General features: G+C 41.4%; 1 pseudogene; it reads left to right on the top strand.

The window, feature by feature from the left end:
* Positions 1 to 2213: 2213 nt before the first annotated feature.
* Positions 2214 to 7531, top strand: part of LOC103583412 — an 8328-nt pseudogene continuing 3010 nt past the window's right edge.

Raw genomic sequence — 7531 nt, 5'->3', positions numbered from 1 at the left:
ACCATTATGTGCACAGCCAGACCAAGGCATGACTAGAAGAACATTTTCGACTTGTTACTTTCCCAGATATGGACTGGTTATAGGCACGAGGGAGTATAATTTTTTTTTAAATGGCAAATTACAAATACATTGAACAGAGCTGTTTCGGAAGGCATGAGTCTGTGGGAGCAATGCAGCCTCAAATGGTAAACACGTTGAGGCAGTGGTAGCTCTGTGGGCGTTTGTTCATTTTTCTTTCACAAGAGTCCCAGAGCCCTCATCGAGCTGGTGGGTTGTCTGACAAACTCCACAATAATTTGGTGTCTTTATTTTTCTAAGTGGCTTCTTAAGCTCAAAGAGCCATTTGACAAAACACAGGCCCCAGGGAAACATGTGTCAGGAGCAGTCCTCTGTTTTAAAGACATCTTCCTATGAGACACACAATTGTCCTGGATCCCTGGCACTGTGGTGGAGGTTGGGCTGGGGATTGGCAGGTGACACAGGCAGCACTGATAACAGAAATCTCAAATAAGCAGAAAGCAGAGTTGATTTAAGGAGCTGAATGAACATCTAGCCAGGAGAAGCCAAGGTACAAGGGGAACAACAGGCAGCAGATGAGACTCAGCATCAGCTTCTCCATGTGTCTCACTTCCGCTGGTTCACCAACAGGAAGCAGCAGGTGGCAGGGTCCCCAAACATCAGGGAGGCCTCAGGTCAGGTGGGGAACTGGACCAGGTGGCCCAGAAAATATGGAGCAGCTTAATAATACTAATAACTAACATTAATCAAGAAATATTTATGTATCAAGCTCTATTTAGAGTACTTAAATCGACTGACTCACTTAACTGCACGACAGCTGTTTTTGATAGATAATGTCATTATCCCAGGCAAACTTCAGCCTCAGAGCCTTTGCACTTGCAATTCCTCTGGCAGGAACACGCAGTCACTTGCCTCGCTTGCTCCTTACTGCATTCAGATCTCTGGTCAAACATGATCTTCTTAGTGAAGACTGTTCCGATGACTCTATCTAAAATATTCCACATTGCTCTTTATTTCCCCTTACCATACATTATTTTTCTGCATAGCTCTTAGTTCACTGATGATATAGATTTATTTTTGCATTGTTTATTCCCCCTGTAGATCTTTTTGTTGTTGTTGTTGTTGACTGGCCAGTACGGGGATCTGAACCCTTGGCCATGGTGTTATACCCCTCTAGATCTCAAGCTGCATAGTGGCAGGGAATGTGGCTGGTTTGTTTATGGTCATATTCTCAGCCTCCCCAAATAGAACCCTTCCCAGAGAAATAGCACCATAAATAGTTTTTGAATGATGAAATCTCAATTTACAAGGAAGAAAGTGAGTTACAGAGAGTTTAAGCAAATTGCCCAAGGGTTTAGAATTACGCATGCATAATCAGGCGTGGAATCCAGGCAGCGTGGTCCCAGGACCCCAGCTGTTGACCTGTACTATATATTGGCTCATGAATACTTTGTTACATCATCACTTCAGTCTCAAGAGAGGAACAGGTCAGCCATGAGCAGGACGGCAGCATGCAGAACACTGCTCTCTATGAACAAGGACTGGAAAGGGGCCACAGCTGTCTTCGTCGGCTCTCTCTTCCAGCCTGGACTGCCACTGGTGCTGCTGGGAGGCCCTCGAGCTCCTGGCTGGAGGGCAGGTCCCATCCGTCTCTCTCCCTTTCTTGCTACGCTTGAGAGCAGGTAATTGGGCTAAGCCCCTCTGAAAACTTAGATACCAGCAATACCTTTGCAGATGAAGAAAGGATGGCAGGGTCTCTGCTTGCCAGTAATTTCTGGGGACCAGCCTGGGGTCTTGGAATGCTATGGTAAAATGCTTAGACTCCATCCCATTGACCATGCTCAGATTACCCACTGTGGAGGGCACTGCTGAGCCTCAGAACACAGCTGGTCTTTGGACCTCTGCTAAAGGCTGGGCTCCACCTCCATCTCTAGCTGAATTATTAGAGAAGCAGAGATTTCAAGCTGTGGACGTGTCTTTGTCAGAGGTATGGAGAAGGTTCCAGAAGAAACAAACCAGTCAGTTATACTGAACATCAAGAAGTCCTGGGCACTGTCAGAGGCATGGTCTGAAAGTTAGGAAAGAGACCGACAGACTGATGTTCAAACAACCTTTCCCTTTAGGTAGGTAGCCAGTGGGCTGAGACCTAAGGCTTAGGTAAGGCACAAGGTTGGGATAGCGCAACTCCACAGGTTATGGTTTGTATGATCAAAGAAGGGGGCCAAAGCTTGTACTTAAATTTGAAACCAGGTAGACAGCGATGGCTGCATAAAGAACATAATCAAGGTCAAGCAACAGAAGAGAAGCTAGGTATTCTGGGCCAGAGCAAGAGCGTTGAGAACATGAGGTAAGAAGTAGAGCCTAGAGAGATTCCCTGAGCTATGGGGTGTCACCACCATCCTTGTTATGACACCCTGTTGGCCCTGGCCATAAGTGGGGAGTGATTCATTGAAGAGGCAGAGTCAGTGTGACACTGAAGTTATGGAGAGTGGGCTCCAATAAACTTAAGGGAAAAAAAAGAAATACTGCACAGAGATGCCAAGAAGAACCTGAACAAACAGGACTTGCTGGGTATCCCCACCCAGTCTGTTAGTGTTGGATCATACGCATTTTGTCCAGTCACATTTCTACATGGTTCTCCATGCTTCAATCATGCCTATGTAATGAAGTCTCCACAAAAAACGAAGAGCACAGGGTTTGCGTAGCTTCCAGATAGCTAAACATTCCTGGAGGGTGGTGCACCGGGGAGGGCATAGAAGCTCTGTGCCCCTCCCCCACACCTCACCCTATGCATCTCTTCATCTGTATCCTTTGTAATATCACTTTTTTTTTTTTTTTTTTGTCTTTTTTACTGACCGGTAACGGGATCACAACCCTTGTTGTTGCGCCCACACCGCGCTCAGCCGGTGAGCGGGAACCGGTCTCCACATGGGATCTGAACACTCGACGCCACGCTCCCAAGCTGCGCACTCTCCAGTGCGCCACCGGGCTGGCCCTGCAGATTCTACTCTTAATGGGTCACTAGGTTCCTGCATTTATTCGACGACTGTTTATTCAGTGCCTACTATGCCAGATGCTGAAATAATTTATGGCTGACATGAGCCCTCCAAGCCACAGTGATCGTTTTGTTTCTTATGTAACTCTTTCAGAGGGGAAAAACTTTCTTGTCAAATACCCACTTCCGTATTATCCTGTCCTATGAAGACATTTCTTCTAATATTTTAAATTTTTAAAAGTAGAGAATGATGCTTTTGATTTGCTAGGAGCTTAGCACAAAATGTTTGAAAAAAAATTTGTCAATGTGAAACTGACTTTTTTTTATACTAAAGAGATGATATATTTTGCTCAAATGTTGCCCATAAGTCTATCCATCCTATCTGGAGCTACTGAGTGTATTTCCCAAAAGACCTGCATCCCAATTACAATCAAAGGGCTCTTCAGATTTACAGCCTGGCTTCCCAGAAGGCTTTTTAAAAACTTTTCTTTTTGTGTTGTTTGCCATTTTGAACTTCTTATTGTAATTGTTCTGGAGAGCCCATGATTCAGAACACTCTAATAAATGTTGGTTCTCTATCAATTATATGTTAGCATGGCTTCATCTTCAACAGACAGGATATTTCAAATAAAAGAGGAGCATGCTAATTACTCGCATTGGGGATGTCTCCTAGTAGATCTTCTCACATTTATTGAACACCTAGTTAGGTCTAGAGGTAAGACCATGTAATGCAACTTTATGTTTCAGTGGTGACAGTTAGTCATTCCAGGTTATTTGTCTCAGAAAATTTAATTTAAAAGGGCCAGGCACTTGAATGAAGGACAAGAGAACAATTGGGAGGTCCAGTTCTGTGTCATTTAGAGAGACTCAAAAGTGGCCACTTGGTATCTGGTAGATTAAGAAGAATGAACAAAGTTAATTACATTAACATGTACCACTAGCAATCATTTTTTGGTATTCAACAAAAGTAGGCATTCAGTTGAAGCATGTTTATATTGTTGATAATAAATATGTGAAACTTATTTCCTCTAGCACTTTCCAGCTACTATATTTCTCAAATGTACTAAATAATATCAAGAGAAGTCTGAAAGAGTATTTTTTAAAATAAATTTTTCATTAAGGATACTACATGTGTTAAAACTTCACATTTTATAATATAGCATAGAGTTTACATTAGACTTTCTCTGCCTCCTGCCCACATAAAATTATTGCATTAATTTTTTTTTGATTGAATATTCCAATACAAGTTAGAGATAAATCCTGTTGAAGCCACATCACAGTGTAATACACCAATATTATGGATCCTTATTAACCTCAGTTATCACTAGAAAAAGGATGTCTAAACAGGCTAAACAGATTTCCAAAAATGTTAGTAGACAATATTGTCAAAATCCAGCATAAGATCCATTCATCTTCACTTCCAAACCATAAGCATTGACTACAATGCCAATGTACGTCCTAACACTGGCACTAAACATTTTTTTTTTTTTAATCTTGACTTTGGGCTGAGGTCATGGTTTCTAATGTCTTTTTGACTGACCAGGAGAATCACTCTGGGATCATGAGGCTTATGTTTTTCTTGTATACCAAACAACCTACCAAAAATAACATGTCTCTCATACATATCCTTTGAATTAACTTGGCCACATCTCAAATTGTTAATAATGGTGCTGAACTATTTGATAAACAAAGATGATTATAGGAAGGAGAAAAAAACTGAGGAACATATTAGTGACAACTAAAAAATATTTTTTCATTTTACAATAATGGGAAATACGATCTAGGTTCCTGTTGAACAGACTGAGTCTGGAAAAAAGTAAAAGGGAGGTTTATGAGGTTGTATAAGACTAATGAAAACAGACGTCATTGCTTCAGGCCAAGTTCTCTCCTCTTAGATCTATATGAAAAGCCACCTATACATTGCCAGGTGAAATGTCTTTCAATAACAAGGCTCCAGGCTGGCCCAGCCCTTTTATTTTCAGCCCTGTGTTCTATGACCAAAAGGGGCTGTATGATCCTTTCTAACTTCAGGCTTCCCCTGTGGTTATGTGAAGTCCTGCTAACCCAAGGGCCAGCTTCTCTCTGCCTGCTCCACCGCTCTCTCCTTCTAGTGAATCTGAGCTCCTCAGGGAGGATCTGCCCTCATATGTCTGCTGAAAATGATCATTTCTCGAAAGAGTTCTTTTCCCTTGGAAAGATCTGAATCTCTTCTATTCCTTCTTAGTCCTCTGAGTGGCTAAATACTTGAGTAAACACAATTATTTCCTGTCCCAGATACATTCAGCCACAAGCAGTCTTTCTTCTCATTTAATTTTGCTATTCCTGAGCCTCAAGTCCTGCTGTTTAATTTTGACATATTTATACCAGGGTACTTCAAAAAACTTGTGGAAAAATAGAATTAAAAGATAATACTAGTCTTTCCATGAACTTTTTGAAGTAGACTCACATGTATATTCTATGTCAAGAAGCTTTTATAATCATTATATATTTAATCTTATTTTATGCTTACAGACAACCCTCTAACTAGGTTTTATTATCCCCTTATACAGATGAGAAATCTGAGGACCAAAATAAATGATGTGATTTACCTAAAGTCACAGAGCTTGGATGTAGCACATTAATCCAAGATTTCAGATTTCAAAGATTATGTTGTTACCCTTTAAATTATGCCATCTCCATTGGACAAATCTGTAGATGGCATGCATTGACCTTTATTTTTATTTATGATATTTATCCTGACATTATACAACTCTGCCACTTAGGGTCATATGACCCAGAGAAAGGTATGTCACCTATTTGTGCCTCATCTGTAAAATGAAAATTATGAGAGTATCTACCTTAAAAGAGAGTTGGGGGGCCGGCCCGGTGGCGCACTGGATAGTGCACCGCTTGGGAAGCGCGGCGGCGCTCCCGCCCGAGGGTTCGGATCCCACATACGGACCGGCTCCCGCTCACTGGCTGAGCGAGGCGCGGGAGCAACGCCGAGGTTTGCAATCCCGTTGCCGGTCCCTGGTCCGGTGCGGGGGCAACACTGAGGGTTGCGATCCGTTGCCGGACATAGAAAAAGACAAAAAGACAAAAAAAAAAAAAAAAAAAGTAGATGAAAGGACAATTTTTAATTCCCTTTCCATAGGTTGTAGTTAATGATCAAGTTTCAGGTGAAGATTCATTTTGACCTTTCCTTCTCTAATGTTTTATAATTTGGTCAAATCCTTATAATATGTGTTGCCGGTCCCTGGTCCGGTACGGGGGCAACACTGAGGGTTGCGATCTGTTGCCGGACATAGAAAAAGACAAAAAGACAAAAAAAAAAAGAGAGTTGGGAGTACCAAGGGAGTTACATGTAAAACTAATAAGTACAATGCTTGGCCAACTGTAAGCATTATGTAATTAATAATCATTACTATCATTACTATCATTATTAGCAGTAGTAGTATATTTATTTGTTTGAAAGTTTATTATTTGAATCCTACACTAGAATGTAAGATCCTTAAGGACAGAGACTATGTTTTGGTTGCTACTAAAATCTTATTGCAAGAACACATGTGCCTAGCACATAGAAAGAGCTTAATAATCATTTGTTGAGTGAATGAATGAATACATGAATGACTTTAAGCCTTTATATATTTTTTCTGTGACTTTTGGGATTTGGCTGCTGAATTTTGTGAGTGGGTGAACATAGTCTGTAATATCAAAATTGCACACACCTGGGTCCAGCACTCCATATGCCCAGATACGAAGTGGGCATCACTTACATTCTCTGCTGTGCTTCACGCTGATGGCTTTTTTTCCTGACATCTTCTTTCCACAGGCCTCATGGATAGCCAAGTCATTCACCCCCCAGTGTTTTTAAAATTTCTTTGCCATAAGGCCTCCTCCTGGTAGGTGATACCTAATCGATCTTTCAAACTAAAACACTATTCAGATTCTTCTAAGGTCCCTTCCAGTTCTAAAATTTTGTGACCACTGATCTGATGTGACTGTGTGATTACTTCACGATTTGCTGCGTGTGTGATATTAGTATATAAAAAATGTGCTAATATTTGCCATCTATCTGGTAACACATGCCTACATCTAAAGGAGTAGCTTTAGTGGTAGAACTCAAGTATCACAACTGACCTCTTGGAAGACAAATTGGTGCTGATAGAACCTTGAGAAACCCCTCGTCATATCACATGCTTTTGTTTCCACTGGGACCGGTGTTCTCTGGCTCATCCAATCAGCTTTTTCTCCTAACTTCATTAGAGACACAGGCTTCACTTCTGATGGGGTAAGTTGGGAATTTAACTTCCCTCTCTCCTATGAAAAGTAGCAGAGTATCCTGAGGGAAACCATCAGTGAAAGTAGAACAGGAAAAAGAGCAAAGAACAGGAGAGGGCAAGAAACGAGTGGAGTGTGTGGCAGGAGAAGAGAAATGTCAGGCCAAAGGGAAACAGGAGAGAAAAAAAAGTGAGCTACTGTTTTAGTCCGTTTTGTGTTGCTGTAACAGAAATACCTGAGACTGAGTAATTTATAAAG

Source organism: Galeopterus variegatus, unplaced genomic scaffold (assembly GCF_000696425.1).
Source record: "Galeopterus variegatus unplaced genomic scaffold, G_variegatus-3.0.2 Scaffold190, whole genome shotgun sequence".
Taxonomy (NCBI): Eukaryota; Metazoa; Chordata; class Mammalia; order Dermoptera; family Cynocephalidae; genus Galeopterus; species Galeopterus variegatus.
Note: the sequence above shows the minus strand (reverse complement) of the source record. Positions and strands in the feature narration are given on the sequence as shown.